Source organism: Pinus tabuliformis, chromosome 8 (genome assembly GCF_031772625.1).
Source record: "Pinus tabuliformis cultivar Carrire ecotype Pingquan chromosome 8, CPIR1, whole genome shotgun sequence".
Lineage (NCBI taxonomy): Eukaryota > Viridiplantae > Streptophyta > Pinopsida > Pinales > Pinaceae > Pinus > Pinus tabuliformis.
In genome coordinates, this window is record NC_142294.1 from 1,333,677,088 (window position 1) to 1,333,694,078 (window position 16,991).

Below are 16,991 nucleotides of genomic sequence, written 5' to 3' on the forward strand. Positions count from 1 at the left end.
CTGCATGGCATTTGAATCACAATATTTAGCAAATATGATCCATAGCTGAGCAAGAAATCAATGCACACATCCACATATATTAGTACGAGGGGCATTGATGCCTTCCATGTATAAGGTTTTACAGTAGAAATAGGGATAAAAATATGAAAACAAGGGCACTCCATTATGTTCTTGTAAAGAGAATATATCAAATTCACATCACATGACAATTTTCAAAGTAGCAACAAATGACAAGAAATAACAAAAAGACACCCTGAAACAACCAGAAAACAATAAAATAATTAAGCCACAAGCACTGCCTCAAAGCAGAGTGGGATGTGCACAAAGGCCAAATTAGAAGGATAACAAGCAATTGCATTTGAGAGGTTAAGTTCAATGTTGCACAGGGACACATCCCTCAGGGTGGATGCCCCCACATTTCCCAGACTCCAGAGGTGCATTGCACCTTGGGAAACATTGCACTTTAAAAAATGTTTCCCCAGTGTCAAGACACGTTTCCCCAAAGGAGTGTCTAGGCAACCCCCTCAAAAAGGGGGCCATATGAACAACAAGTACACACATATATGAACACTCAATATTGCATCTGCATTCAATAGCCGAAGAAAAATAATACACAACGATGGCACAAATCCTAGCAGACTATCAACGAATTAGCAATAATCCATCCAGACGATCTTCTTTATAGATGAGATGTTGTGGTCGAAATCTATCCTAGAGGAGTACACCCTAATCTGCATCAGAGAACCATTCCTAGGAAGGTGTGCCCATTAGAAGGGAGTGCAAGTATGCATGCATATCTCTCTTCCAAGGATCTACACCCCATCTATTCCAAATATTGTATCACAAAATACATTGTTGATGGTCCAGTATAGCACCAATGATGGATTGGACTGATAATCATTATATGACCCTTACACCTATCATCTCTCGCCATGCCTGGCTTTATATTGAAATGGTGTTGGTAGAGACTATTGTTCAACAATATCACAACTTGGATAAGTTTTTGGAAATCCACAAAATGCAACATCCTATAGTTCTTGAAATTGGTGGGAGTCACATGTCAACCTTTCAAAAGTGGTTGAACTTGCAAATTCCTATGGTTGTAATGAAATCAATGTCAATTGTGGTTGCCTCAGTAAAAGAATAATTGTTCATCGATGCTTTGGTTCCGAACTGAGTGGAAAAATAAATGCAAGTTTTGAGGCATGAAGTGATGAGATTGGAGAGACTTTAAAGATTGCAAGGTCAAATTTATAGGTCCATAGCAATACAGCAAGGTTGCAAACTGTTGTGTATACCTTTGATACTATGAGTCATCGCATTTGAGCCATGGGATTTTAGGGATAAGGAAATTATCAGAAACTAATGCTATAAGAAGTAGCACGAATTGTAGGATGGATTGTGAGAATAGTTTTCAAAGAGAGACTATTAGGGCTATTGGGAAGAGAGCAACTAGCTATGTAAATTGGAAATTGAATGGAGAATTAAAAGGGGTACACATCTATATATGAAGCAATTTATACCAACATGAAGAGTTGTCTTGACATTGTCAGAAGAGGAACCATCTAACAACTAGTCAGTGTAATCTGAGCCAATTTAATTGAGCTGACTTGTCAAGCAAGGTGGCATATAAGTAAATATGTATATTTTAACAATCTAACTTTCAAGTACATACATTGTTAGAAACGATCGATGGGTGCTTTCTAATTTGGAATTGTGGAGTGTTATTGTGTATTCTGTTGCAATTTTGTTAATGTGGGTAGCTCAATTTTAGTTAAATATTGCAATAAGGATATATTTACCATATTGGGAACTATAACGTTCCATTTATGAGCTAATGAAATGTGGGTTCAAACCTATAGAGAACCACCTAATTTTTGGATCCTAGTGGTATATTTTGAGAGCCTAGAGCCTATTTTAACATCATTCACTTCTGCTCCCCACAAAATAGGCTTTTGAATGCTTTCCAACTCACTTTCTCTACCTACCTTCATCTCTTGGCATTGCAGTGTCTGCAGATACTAGATCACACTGATGGAGTCAACTGAGGTTTTACAAGAACCTATGAAGCAACAAGGCATGAGATAGTTGTGCATTGCATTCATCAATAAAAACTTACATATCACATAATTAATACAAATGTATACCAAGCATTGATAGGTCTGTGGATGAAGGAAACACATATGTTGGAGGTCTTTTGTTCCTATGAACTGGCTAAGGGTTTAGAGTAGGAGGTGCCACAAACAACTCTATTTCTGAAGGAAAAACTCTCTCTGGTTGTGGAATTGCACATGTTTCATCCCATTGCACCTGTGATTGAAAATATGATGAGTGCCAACAAGATTTGACCTTAAAAGATTGACAAAAAATGTCAAAAAGGATACATAAACAACTGGTACTTGTGAAGTAAACATTTTATTAATAGGAAAAATAAGTTGAATGAACCACCTAAACAACCACTACAATAGCTACAAGAACTAACTATGGTAAGCATACATACCTCTGCACACAAAGATGTTTGAGTAGGTTCTGTGTTACATTAGCTTGCCTAATGCCTATGTCAGATGCCAAAGTCCTAACCAGAGAATTCAGAATATAAAGCCTCATGCCTCGCAACCTCAACACCCTCAAGCTCCTCCATTTAATCTGGCCCCTCATCCCAATATTGGTGTTGAGGAAGGTTTGGTTCAAGTTGTTAGGAAAAACTCTCAGGGAAATAAGATTGATGCAGCCCAAGAGTCACATGCCACCTGCCCTCAGTTTCAACTCAGCCAAACCATGGCAAGCCTCAAGACTCACAATCATGATTCTCAACCATATGATACTAGCTATTCCTCTCAAGGAATCACACCTTATGGCTCTAGCAAGAGGGCCCATACCCCTTTGTCCCATCAAAACTATGAGTACTGAGATCTTGAGGATGCCCAAAGGGAACCAAAGGTGCACAACATGCATGAATACTTTTGCTCACATCCTTGAGGGCCCAAAAACATCCAATGTGTTCAATACCATTGCAGGGCTACCAGAAAGTTCAGACAAGTATGATGATGTATCCATCCTACACAAAGGTCAATGACAATAGTGTCATGCATATAAGGGGACTTTTAGACCCCTACTACAAGATAATATTTAGAAGGATTAAATGTGGTTTTCAAGCTTTGGATATGTTGTCTGCAAAATGTTAATATTTTTGGGCTCATTCTTAAGAATTATTTGAATTGTATTTGACCAAATGAAACCTCTTTTGTCTCCAACCATGATGATGGCAGAGAGGGTGTTGCAACTCTAGTTCACCCTTATCTTGCCATGCTAGTCTCAGATTGGGATGCTAACCCCTATCAACGTTTTGTCTGGGTTTTACTCAACTTGGACAGCCATATGCTTAATCTGACCATAATCTATGCCTACAATGGAGTACATAAGTAATAAATTTTTCAGCAATTAATAGTCCACGAGCTCCAAGAAGCTCATTGGCACATAGAAATTTTAACACGGTCAATATTCATGAAAATAAGGAAAGGATTTTCCCAATAAGGCTAACTACCCATGAAAAAGAGGCTTGGTTCTCCATTATATCCCACCTCAAACTTCATGATCCTAATAAATACATGCATAGCTATTGTTTACTTCGTGTAAATCTCACAAGGGAAACGAGTGGGTCCTCAAAACCTATATCACATTATACTTTCTTGGTAGATGAGATAAGACAATATAACTTTACTAATGTCTAAGGAGTGATTAAAAAGATTGGTCAATGGGACTAAAAATTACAATCCGTTGTAGGAACATGTAGGAGTTTTCTATCTAACTGATATTTTAGCCTAAATTGTGATGGACCCCTTGACTTTGCCTTCCTTAATTACAACACTATTAACTGAACTCGGTGACAAAAATACTATACCCATTCAACAACATTGCAAAGTGTAACTGAGAAAACTAGTTAGGGCTTTTGGTTATATTCTTTCCTGAACAAACCAGAGCTTGTATAGACACTGATAATTTAGCAAAAATCTTGTCTTTTAAGATCTGTAGCCTGTGAATTATAGGTGAAAACATAAAGGAACTAATTCTAATTCTATATCATATGCCTTGTCTTTCTAAATGATTTTATACTGTGACAAATTGCTATTTATTCTCTTTATGTAATTGAGTTTTTTTGTCAGGAAAAGGACAGAGGACACCTCAATTCTGACTTCCAACTAGTTCATGCTCTTGTTGTCATATATATAGGCAGAATTAGATTCTTTTCATGCCACATAAGGACAGATTTATTTACAAATGAGGCACAACAATATGCATGGAAAAAAATTGTAAGTATCCTCTGTATGGAGAAATACTGCGAAGAAGTATGCTTTGTTGTTGCTTCTACAGTTTCCCTCACTACTAGCTTTAGTCATATTAAAAGCCTCAGTTCTTCATAGATCTTGAATAAGGCGCATAAGGTTTATATATGCATTCTTCCAATAAAAAAATATAATTAAGTCCTAATGTATCCCGTGATTTAGATAAGCAAATGCGAATCTCTAGAATTTCTTCTGTTATGATGCATCCTGAGCACTGGATTATAAGACCTTCATGCATGGATGAGCTTTGCTCTTATAAATACTAAATTCATTGTTGATTTGCTGCTCTTCAAACATTTGATGCCATACCCATTTGTCCATGCTAAAGGTACTTTCCTTATTGCGCCTGAACAAATGGAAAACAAAATCATGTGCCCAACACCTCAATAAGCACATATCAGGTTTCTTTCGATCCCAGTAGTGGCTCCAAGTGTCTTCTCCATTTGATCACTGAAGATATGGGAATGTTACAACCACTTCTTATTGATAGCAACAGATTTTGGATGCAAGCATGTGTGTTGCTACCATACAAACCCCGACTCTACATCTGTAGATTCAAAATTGGAACACTTACTCTGAAGCATGATTGGAAAATCCTCTAGAAAGGCGTTCTCAACATAACACTCTTGCTATAATAGGAAAATATCTCCAAACTCAGTAGACAATTTACGTAGTACCCTAGACTGGACATCAAAGTTTCCTGCAAACTTTCCAACGATAGTCACCAATCATGGCCTTGGGTAGTATGTTGACATTTGTTTCTTATATCTTTATGTTGAACTTTTGAGCTTCTCTTCCTCTCAAAGCCTATAAAAGAAGAAGCTTAGTTCTCCTATTGTTCTAGACTCAACTGTAACTCAAATCATAAAGAAAAAGAAGCCAAGACCCCTATGTCGATGGATCATTAGTAAGGCTCCAGAGCATTAATGCATCTATACATCATACAGTGATAAATGTTGAATGTGAACCAAGTCTTGCACTCTCTACAGTGACATGATCTATAGTTCTTATATCAGTTGAGCTGAATTTTGGAGATTTTATGACTTACAGTAGCTATAGGCATCAAGCGATGAAATCATTCGATATTTATAACACAGTTAACCCTCTTTTAGTTTTTCTATACTAAGCCTTAAGTAGCAGAGCAGAGCTTCTATTGAAGACATGTTTGTAAGCAAAGATCTTGGATCGTTCGAAAGGATTCATGCTCCTGGAAGTTTGAAGACCTGAAGCTATCATAGAACCCTATACAATGAAGATTGTTGGTTACCTCACAATAATATGTGGCATCAATTCTTCTATGTGTGACACTTCTCTACAACTCAGCATCATCTATGATCTCTTTTCAAGTCTAGTATTATGCATGGTATTACTATAGTCTAGTAGCCATAATGATATGTTGTAGCCCTAGTAAATTGATGATTGTTTTATAGCCTTGTTCACAATCGAATTTGTGAACAAGACATATGGAAACATTTGATAGCTTATCTTTTGAAGAAGCTACAGGGATCTTCCCATAAAAGAAATTGCAGCACCTTAGATTTTGAAAAGGGGTGCAACACTCTTGAAACTTTTTTTTAAAGAACAACTAAGTGAAGAAGTGCACGGGACTTTGGAGCAGATCTCTATAACAACCCTTATCAACATGAAAGCTGAGGTGCCTTGAAGAAAGTGCATGAAAGATTCTATACGAGCATGATAAGTAGATGAGGTGTTGATTTTGACATCTGTCACCTAGCAATGGAGGATAATTCAGACATTTTGAAATAATCTCATGGGAGAATTTCTTCTCCTTGATTTAAGAATAACCATGACGATTCTTAAAAAAATTTCTCTTTGACCTAGAGCTTCCATGAATTTTACTGTTGTAGTTGCCTCATGAAAAGTCTCATCCCTTGCTTGAGAAGCTCATAGTTGAAAGCTAGATGATCACATGAAACAAGTCTTCAGAGGGAGATATAGAATCCTTGGCAATATGACCTGATGACTCTTCTTGCCAAATGTTTATTGATAAGGGAAAAAACTCATATATATCCCTGTTATTTGAAAGACTGCATGAAAATTGCATGATCATGACTTTGGTTATATTTTGGCAAGGTCACTTTTCTATATATATCCAGAGTAAGTTACAGTCGAGCCATAAAGGTACAAATATTGATGATATCTGATTAATGACCCTGTCAAAGTAGGAGGGAGTAGACCTAGCCTTGATAATCTATTTCATGCACTTAAGATCTAATGAACAAGTTGTTGGTTTGCATAAGCATATCTAGTGGGATCCTCAGTGTCCTAGATAAATGCCTCACTATGAAGACTCTATCTATATATTGATAGCTACTTAGTAAGATATCTCAGTGACTCTATTGTCTATAATTTGAGGTACACTGATGAAATCCAAGATTGCATGAATATTTTGATGTTGGATCGGTTGGCAGTATGATGGATGGAAAGAGAACATCTAGTACTATATCTCTTGATTCGGTTGCTCTGAAAGCACTATTGAGGCTGATTGTATAAAGCAGCAAGCATGGCTTATTATGAAGCCATTTTAGTTGAAGAAGTTCTTCAATGAGCCATTTGAGCACGTGCTATATTGTGATATTCTTCAGAGAATCCATACTCCACATATATTGGGTACTGCTTTATGGTGCATTGGAAAGCTACCTAGATTCATCATTGTTGAATGAGAATATTACTTTCTTCAAAGAGAGGTTGGGAGTTGTGGATAGACCTTACTAGGAGGGTCCAGTTGAACATTGATCTCTGGGAGCTCCTGGGGGCCTGGGGTACTTCTTGAGAGCTATGAGCGACAATAGGGTGAGTGGTTCACCTTCCCCTGTGATACCCCATGATGGTTGACATGTGTGTAGGGTGAGTGGTTCACCTTCCCCTACAATTGATGAGATATGCAAAGGATGAGTGGTTCACCTTCTCCTATGGCATATGAGCAGGATGAGTGGTTCACCTTGTTAAAATTGGCAACTAGGGCCAAACTCCATGTGGGTCATCTTATTAATGGCAGCTGATATTTTTCTTGGATCCCTCTCATCGAGAGGTGTAGGATTGATCTAAATATCATCCGATTCTGATAAGTATTCATCGAGATATGAATTTATTTGTGTTATGGGACAATTCGTCAAGGTCGGCTAGCAACCAAATAAACCCCACAAGTGCTCAACGTTTTAGTATAAAATGAGATGACTTGAGAGTCATTTTAGACACACACTTCTCCTAAGATCTCTCTCCACTCATCTGGGTTTGGTGGTTAAGGAGATCAAGAGGGAGAAGCCCTAGACACAACGAATCAAGGTGCCCTAGACATAGTTGAAGAGAGGAACACCTAGCCGCAGTTGAAGGGGATCTAGTCATGCCCTAGCTGCAACAAAAGAAGGTCTAATACAATCATATATTTGTCATTGAAGGAAGGCTCCTATACGCTGTATAGAGGAGGCCTATCCAAGATCTTAAGAAGACCTAACTGTTGTCATATCAAACCCTAGACGCAACAACCTAGAAGAGAACGAGAGGAGTTTAGGAGTGTGGACAATGTGGAAGAAAGGGATCCAAAGTGCATCCATTCCTAAGTAATACACCTCTGAAATAACTGAATTTGCTAAGGGAGAATGAGAATCTTGTAGGAGACTGTTTTGGGTTAATTTGTCCCTTACAATGCCTCATATTTCAATAGCAGGAGGTTGTAGCCATGCAGGGTAGTTTTGGGTGGTGGATAAGCCTTCTCTTTGTGGTATCTTCCTCCCACAAGTGAGCTGCAGCTAGGAGGAGCTGCTACAACTCAGCCGTAGGCCTAAAAGGCATTGTTCAGGAGGCAGAAAGACACAGGCAGGTTTTTGTGTGAACAAGAGGTTGTAGGGTAGCATTTGGAGGCCTAGAAGGTGGACTTAACAATGGCATAGGAGAAGATATATGTGTGGGAGAAGGCCGCACTATTTGGGAGGTCTCGAAGTCAAGAAAAGTGGGTTGTAGTAGGCAGCAAGGAAGCCCTAACCAGTGACCTAAGTGCAGAGAATAATCACCAGCCCTTGAAGAAGCAGAGGTATGTATTTATGTTGATTTGGGTGCTAGAGGATCAGTCCTAGTGTGGACAGAATTATTGCAGCCCCTAAGTGCCATGTATTGAGGTCAACGTGAGCAGTTGGAGATACACCAATTTTCCTTGCAGCTTGTTGGAGCCAATTGGAAGCACATTGGTACAACAGCATGCAAGGGACAGCAAACTAACATTGTGACAGTTGTATGGTACTTAGCAGCAAGTACACCTAGCATGCAAAGGTACAACATGTCTAAATGGTAAAGCATGGACAGCTGCAAGCATGGTGATGCATGGAGCAGCAATGAAGTTTGATGGAGCTAGTAAATGGGACAGCTAGTACAAGGTGCAACAGTCATAAGGTCCAGCATTGTAATGATGGGTGCAACATGGTGCAGCACGGTGAGGTGCAGCATGATGACGAGATGCAGCACAATGATAGGTGAAGGAGTCACCTTGGAGAATCAGTTGAAGCAGCATGTCTTCAACTGATCTCATGCATAGATGATCTATCCTCTTATCTAGAAAGTCTAAGCGTTGAATTCTATTGTAAATGTACTCTCTCTCTCTCTCTGTTGAACTACTGAAGAACATATAAGAATAATTGATCAAGGGTTTCCCCACATTGGGGTTTGTCCCTTGCTAGCACCACATCTTGTATCCTCTTGTCTTGGCTTGTCTTCTATGATTTATGTCTATGTTTTATCTGCAATTTACTTTAATGCTGATGTGATTTCTAACCTGGAAAAGATATTGAGCTAACTGTGAAAATTGAATTAAATTTCTCTAAGCATAGAACATACCTAAAATTAACACACCTTCTCCTGCGGATACCCCAGGTGAGAGATGCATTCAGGCATCTGCTTGTGGACATGTTGGTGGGACGTGGTTCATCCTTTCCCCACATGTAGGATGCTCATTCCCTACGATTGATGGTTGACATGTCGGTGGGACGTGGTTCACCCTTTCCCCACGTGTAGGATCCTTCCTACGATTATTGATTGGCATGCATGTAGGACATGGTTTATCCTTTCCCTACTCTTGGTTTGCATGCATGTAGGATGTGGTTTCTCCTTTCCCTACGTATGGTTTTGACATGTGTTTGTAGGATGTGGTTTCTCCTTTCCCTATGTATGGTTGTGACATGTGTTTGTAGGATGTGGTTCTCCTTTCCCTACGTGTGGTTGTGAGCAAGATGTGATATATTTTTTCCCTGCTAGTGTTCCTACATCATCCTACCCATGTAGTCTGGGACACATGGGAAGTACCTACCATCTGGCCAATGAGTTTGGAAAAGTGGTTTGGGACCATAGCACTACTGATGGACGCATCGTGTACTATCATACTCCCTATGTCTAGGATGAATGATGTTCAACAAACTTGATTACTTGGGACCAAGTCTGATTACGATTTTACATCTGGTTATATGAATTGGCTTTTGTCGGTGGAGAGTGGTAAGGTATTGTGACTCACTCTCAATCGATTCTTCTTCATTATTCTTATCAGTGTTCAGTAGAGCAGAGAAGAGAAAAGATACAAAGATGGCACATGACGTTAGGATAGTTGATGATGACCGGATGGCATGATAGACTGCCAGATGGAATTCTCCCTAGTTGAGAGGAAGTGTTAAAATTGGCAACTAGGGACAAATTCCACCATTGGACAACTCATCTATTGGAGATGATTATTGCATTGAACTCCTCTTTTCGAGAGGACCAAAAACGACCTAAAGATCATCAAATTTTGAGAAGCAAGAGTTTGTTTTTGAATTTATGTCCACTCATGTGCAAATTGTCAAGGTCGGCCTCATCATCATAATGCCCAACAATCATGTCTTTTGACCCTCAACAATTTTTATATATAGAGGTGCCTTCAACCTCATTTGATACATCAAAGGGATCCAATTTATATCTAAGGTAGCTGAGCTCTTGAGGAGGACGAAGGGTTGTTTGTTTTGGGTTTCTTCCTCAGCAACTAGGGTCAATATTCCTCAAATAAATAGTTGTAGGATGACAAAATTTTAGGGCAACTTGTATGGGTAATCTTGTCATTACAGGTCTGAATTCAACCTCAAAAAGTCAAGTCATGTTTGGGTAGACTTCGAGTTGATCTATGGTCAATTTAAGGAAGAATTTCTCCCTTTTTGTGTCTGCACTTCAAAGCCATTACTTTAGGTAGGTCTGCAGGCATGCACCAGGTTAGGCAGAGTGGTTGAGAACCGTATCTTAGGTTCAAATCGGTTCTAAGGGCCAGCGATGGACAACCTCTTTCATTACAAGGAAAGCCGCAGTTGAAAGGAGGGTTTCTTGATAAATTGAATGGAACAATAGTGGACTGTAAGAAACCCTAACCAGATCTTAGCTGACTACTATTGACAGAATGATGATATTGCAGTTTTGGGCTATTCACTTGTCCAAGGGAAATCATATTGGATCTTCAAATTGGAAAGTCATTTTGACTTTAAATTATTGTACTTTCTCTCTCTGTTGAACATTTGATATTATTAATAAGATAAAGTACTGATCAAGGGTTTTCCCCATCTTGGGGTTTTTCCCTGGCTTGTGCCATATCCTTGTGTACTCTTGTCTTAGCTTGTCTTTTGCATCTTTCATCTATGTTCTTCCTTCAGTTACTGTCATTATAATGATGTATTATGTGATTGATAATGGAAAATTGGGCTAATATGGATCTCTAAAGTAATTGTCCTAAGAAAAGAACATGTTAACCTAAAATTAACAAGATCTAACCAATCCTGGTTTGACCGGTTCTGGTTTGAAACCCAGTTTGATAGTTGGACTAGTTCGGTCACTAGTTCTAGTTTTGAATACTATGTTCTGGAGAATGTAATAAACTAATAGTGTCAAAGAGAAATATTTTGAAATAAGCTAGATCCATTACCTAGATTTATGTGTTGCAAAGTTTCAAGATTGAGAATCTGTAGTGTTTCTTTTGTCACAGCACAGTGGAGCGATACAAGGTCACTTGTCGAAAGAAAATCATTAAAAGTATCCATCTATTTGGTGGCTAGAGGGAAAGATCTACACCCTCTCACAACTTTTCCCTTCACATAAAGGGAAGTTTAAAATCACCTCTATCATTACTCATGTCCCGAGGCATAGGAAAAGAATTATGTAAATGTTATACACATTGAGATGAAGTTGGTTACAGTATAATTCCTATGAGTGCAATGTTTCCAAATACATCATTCTAAAGCCAAAGAAATGCTCCATGGCTTGAAATGTTTTGTTAGAGCTCATCCTTTGAAAAAAATAATGGAAGGTCATTGCAAATTACCCTTGGGCGGTCTTTATTTAAAGATAGTGTTTGTTAGGGCATTTTTAGAAATGTACACAAATCCAATTCAAATGCCAAAACAATATTGATGTTCTAGAATTGTATTTTGGGTTCATTAATTCTCAAATGCCACTCGAGAGTTGACTTGCAAATTTATTTATTTAGAGGCAACTGTTCTAAAAAATACAATAGATGTATCAATAGCACATACCTCTTCGCAATCCTAATAGAGGACTGTCATCTTGGATGCCAAGCTCTTGGTGGTAAGAGCATAGGCCAAGGCTAGTTGGCCGGTGATCTAGAGCATGAGACCATGGCGGAGGGTACCTTGGCACTAGGGATGGAGCGATCCAAGCCAACTGTAGCTGGAAAAGCCCTATTTCAACAGCAAGTATGTGTGCAACAAGACCATGACAATATCGACCACCTCCTCGGCCCTGGTTGTGTGGACATGGAGGAGCTGCAACCCTAGATCCGTGGTGAGGGTGATATTGACGGCCTTGTCGGACGAGCCGAGGCAGAGGATCAAATGCCATGGCTAAAGCCTCCTCTGGGCGTCCCGGGGTAGATAAGCAAGGGAGTGAAGGAGCACAACCATGGCTGATTCTATGCACCCACATGTTGGATGAAGGCAATGCCACAGAGGGTTTCTCGTCGATTCTGCGATCACCAAAGGAAAACCAGCGGTCGGATCCCTATCCACCTCCTTTCCATTGTCGTTCATGGCCTCCATCTTCGTCATCTTTTCCAAGGCCATTGTGGAATAATGGTGGATTTTACATGAGCATATCAGAGGATTTCCTTGGACGCATATTATTCTGGTCGGGTTTATCCAAGTCTTTGAGGTTTAGATGCTTAAGATCAAATGAATTCATTGATGTAAAGTCATGGACTGAGATTATTGAGGGAAATTTGAATTTGTTGTGGAAAATTATTTATAGTGAGATTGTTTCATATTTATTTTTTATCAAAGTTGGTTGATTGGTATTAAAAGATAGATAAATATGTAGTTTTATATTAAACTTTTTATGATTTTCTTCTTATTATAAAATTTATAGAGCTTTTTATTATTTTATTCATTTATAATTATTAAAGTTTTTAAGTTATTGGTTGATTAAAAATTGGTGGGTTGAAATTTAAAATGTAAGATATATATATATATATATATATATATATATATATATATATATATATATATATATATATATATATATATATAGATATCTATAGATATATATATTTTAATTTATTGAGAGTGTAAATTATAATGAATTGTTGAATATAAGAAATTAGTTTAGCTAAAAAGAATAATTAAGGGGTTTTGATATGGGTTTCATGTTTTTCTAAGAGAAAAGTCATTTTTTATTTTGTTTAGGATATAAAATTTTGTGTGTGTTTTTAATTGTTTATTATGTGTTATGCTTGAAGTGGATTTGTAACTATGATTATTGTTGCCTATGTAAATACTAATTTAGGTTGCATTATTTTGGTATCAAAGTAGGTTTGAGGCCCACATATGAATTGAAGAACAATGTTATCAAAGGGAATTTGTTTGGTGGAGCTACAACAATGAGAATTGCAAAAGAGCACATAAGGGAATTAGGAATACAAGCATAGGGTAGAGGGAAACATAGCCACAAATAAAATCCCCTAGATGTTTAGGTTCATGTTAATTAGAATGGATTCCATGGAGGAAGCTAAGAAAAGAGGGGTTGCAGTAGATATTCATGATGTGAGTAATGAAAAGTGAAAAGTAGAGGCCACATTGGAGATAGGGCTAGATGATTTATTAGATTGGGAAGATGGAGAAATCCCTCGAGTTTGAGAAATTGAGCACCCCAAGAGAGTGAAGCATATATTCACAAAGTTGAAATGGCATGCACCTTTTTGGTGGGATAATGTATTTGGACAAACAAATAAGAAGGAAAGATAAAATTAAGACTTGGGATGGGATAATTTCCAAACTAAATGGTATTCCATAGTTTATACTTGTTGGCTTGAAAACAATTATCCACCATGGTATAAAAACTAGGTTGAGTGTCCATCTTCATATTTGGGATCATAATATTTAGAAATTCCTTTTCTTTTACATTGTATAGTTTAAATAAGGGAATATAAATAAGAATATGATAATTATTATCAACTAAAAATACATAAGCACATACATTTTTATATTTAAATTTAAATAATTCAACTATTTGCTAATTGAGTTTCCTCTATTTGTAATAAGTGGAGAATAATCCAACTTTTACCTAGGTGCAAGATTGGCAATTGAGCTCTTCTTTGCAACCCCTGCATGCATTTGTAGAATTATGTATAGAATAATATGGCTTTAGAGTAGTCTACATTTATATTAATTGATAAGGTTTAAATTAATCAACATAATTTGAATTCAAATTAATACAATCAATATTGCCTCAATGAATCTAGTGCAATAATCAACCATGGTATGTAACAACACCACAAAAACCCCACAACAAATAGTGTGTTGTCTCTCTAAGATGTGAGGAACAAATTCCTATTAACTCGTAAAACCCTTCAATATCAGTTTCAAACTCTCTTTCTTATTCCTCCTTCCAAATTAAGGAGTGTAAAACTATTATATATTGTAAACTTATACTCAATAATATTATATAAAATTGTTATAATTTTAACATTATAGATGTATTCATAGGCCCCTTTGAGGGGGTCATTGAATCCATCTAATATCTAACTTTTAACATTGCAGATGGATTCAGAGCTAACCTCCTTTAAGGGGGTCAAGGGGGTCTCTGAATCCATATATAGCATTAAAATTTAGTGAAATGTAACACTTTAGTATCAAAATTACAAATTTTCACTTCTAGAGTGTTTAACATTGCAGATGAACTCTTAGACCCCTTTGTCTCTAAATTTAACACTGCAGATGGAGACAAAATGGTATTCATAATTTTAACATTGTATATGGATTTAGAGACCCCTTTGTCTCTAAATTTTAACACCGCAGATGGATTCAGAGACCCCTGTAGTGAAATGTAACACTTCGGTATCAAAATTGCAATTTACCATTTCTAGAGTGACACAATAAAAAATTACTAACATAAATGACTAATTCATATCCTTGTTGTACTTGTTATTTGGTCATATTTTTATTCTTAGACTATAATAGTCATTTACGTTAATCATTATTAATTTTGTCACTTCTTATCTAGTCATATATTTTAATCCTAGACTAAATTAGTCATTTAAGTTAGTCACTTTTAGTTTAGTCACTTATTATCTAGTTGTATATGTTATCCCTAGACTAAATTAGACGTTTAAGGTAGTCATGTTTAGTTCGGTCACTTAAAATTGCTTAAATTTAGTAGCAATTCACTTGAAATAATTGTGGTGACTAACTTTTTTAGTCAACTAGTCACTAATTTCATCATTTTCTACTAGTGTTAATACCGTTTATAGGGATGATCAAGAAATAGATCATCTGATTTATGTTGTTGATCAAGATTTTGGATGCTTCACATTGTCATCTAATGATCTCCAAAATTCCTAGCTTAGCATTGAACAGATAGTGAACAAACCTAAATGTATAAAAAATGACGTGTGGAAGTTATACTTTGGTGGCACTATTTCTAAAGATGGGGTTGGAGTGGGGATTCTATTAATTTCTCCAGATAGAGAAAACATAACCCAATACTTTAAGTTAGACTTCAATGTTACTAATAATGTAGCAGAATATGAATCCCTAATTTTAGGCCTTGATTTGGTTAAAAGTCTGAAAGTTCAAAACTTAAGTGTTTTGAGCGACAACAAGTAAGAAATCTATTCCAAGTAAAACATCCTAGGCTTATATCTTACCGAAATGAGAAATGGGATTTTGTAGAAAACTATTTCCGAGCTTCTAACATCACAAAAATCCTAAGAGATGAGAACATTTATGTAGACTCTCTAGCAGTTTCTGCAAGCTCCTTTAAAACTCTTGATCCAATGCAACTCCAATATCACATTCAGGTAAAATATAGGCCTTCAATCCCTAAGAATTTTAAACACTGGAAAGTGTTTGAAGGTGATGAAAAATTGAAGAGTTTCCTACAGGAAATTGATGATTTTCACCTTTGGAAATTGAGACCTAAGAATCTTAAACACTGGCAAGTGTTTGAAGGTGATGAACAATTGAAGAGTTTCCTACAGGAAATTGATGATTTTCAGCTTTGGAAATTGAGAAAGAACAAATTATTGATCATAAATCAACTCATGAAAATGAATCCTCACAATTGCATAACAAAATAGTTGATCATAATAACCTCCAATTGCTAAACAATTACATTCCCAAGGGTCTAATCCCTCTTGAAAGGATTTTTTTTATCATAATGATGTTTTGAAAACTTCATTATTAAACACATCACAAGAGGATGTATAAGGCAGTAACATTGGAACCAATTAAGACATTAAGAATGTGAAAATTTCAATATCCTTACCCAAGGATATAAAAGACAAGTATATCAATCTATTAAACAATTATAAAGATGTATTTGTCTAGTCCTATGATGAGCTCAAAACTTATGATACAAATCGTATTGAGGAAAAGATACCTTTAAGACCAGAAGCCAAACCATTCCAATAGAAATTAAGAAGAATTAATCCAATTTTGATTTTGACCATAGAAAAAGAACTAAAGAAATTGTTGGATGCTAAGACTATTGTTCCTCTTAGATTTTCTAAGTGGATTGCAAATTTAGTTCCTGTAAGAAAAAAGAATGGTGAAATTAGATTGTGTGTGGATTTTAGGAATCTGAACAAATCATCCTTAAAATACAATTATCCATTTCCTAAAATGGATCAATTAATGCAAAAAATTTCAGGTTCTAATAGAATTTCCATGTTAGATGGTTTCTCTAGATACAACCAAATTTTGGTAAGTCTACAAGACAGAGAGAAAACAACATTCACAACTCCCTCCTGTACATTCACATATTCTAGGATGCAATTTGTCTTAATCAATGCAAAAGCAACATTTCAAAGGGCAATGGATTTATCTTTTGTTCATAAAATCAATAGGTTTATTGTTATTTATCTGGATGATCTAATTGTGTTTTCAAACTTTGATGAAAAGCACTTAAAGCACTTGATAAAGGTTTTTGACATGTGCATAAAGTTCGAAATCTCGTTGAACCAAAAAAATCTTTGTTTTCCATAAAGAAAGGAAAGTTACTTGGCCAAACCATCTCAAAACAAGTAGTGTTAATTGATCCAAAATGAGTCTCAATTATTGAGGTAATTGGTCTCCCCAGAAATAAAAAGGAAATTCAAGCTTTTTCTAAGGAGATTTCTAC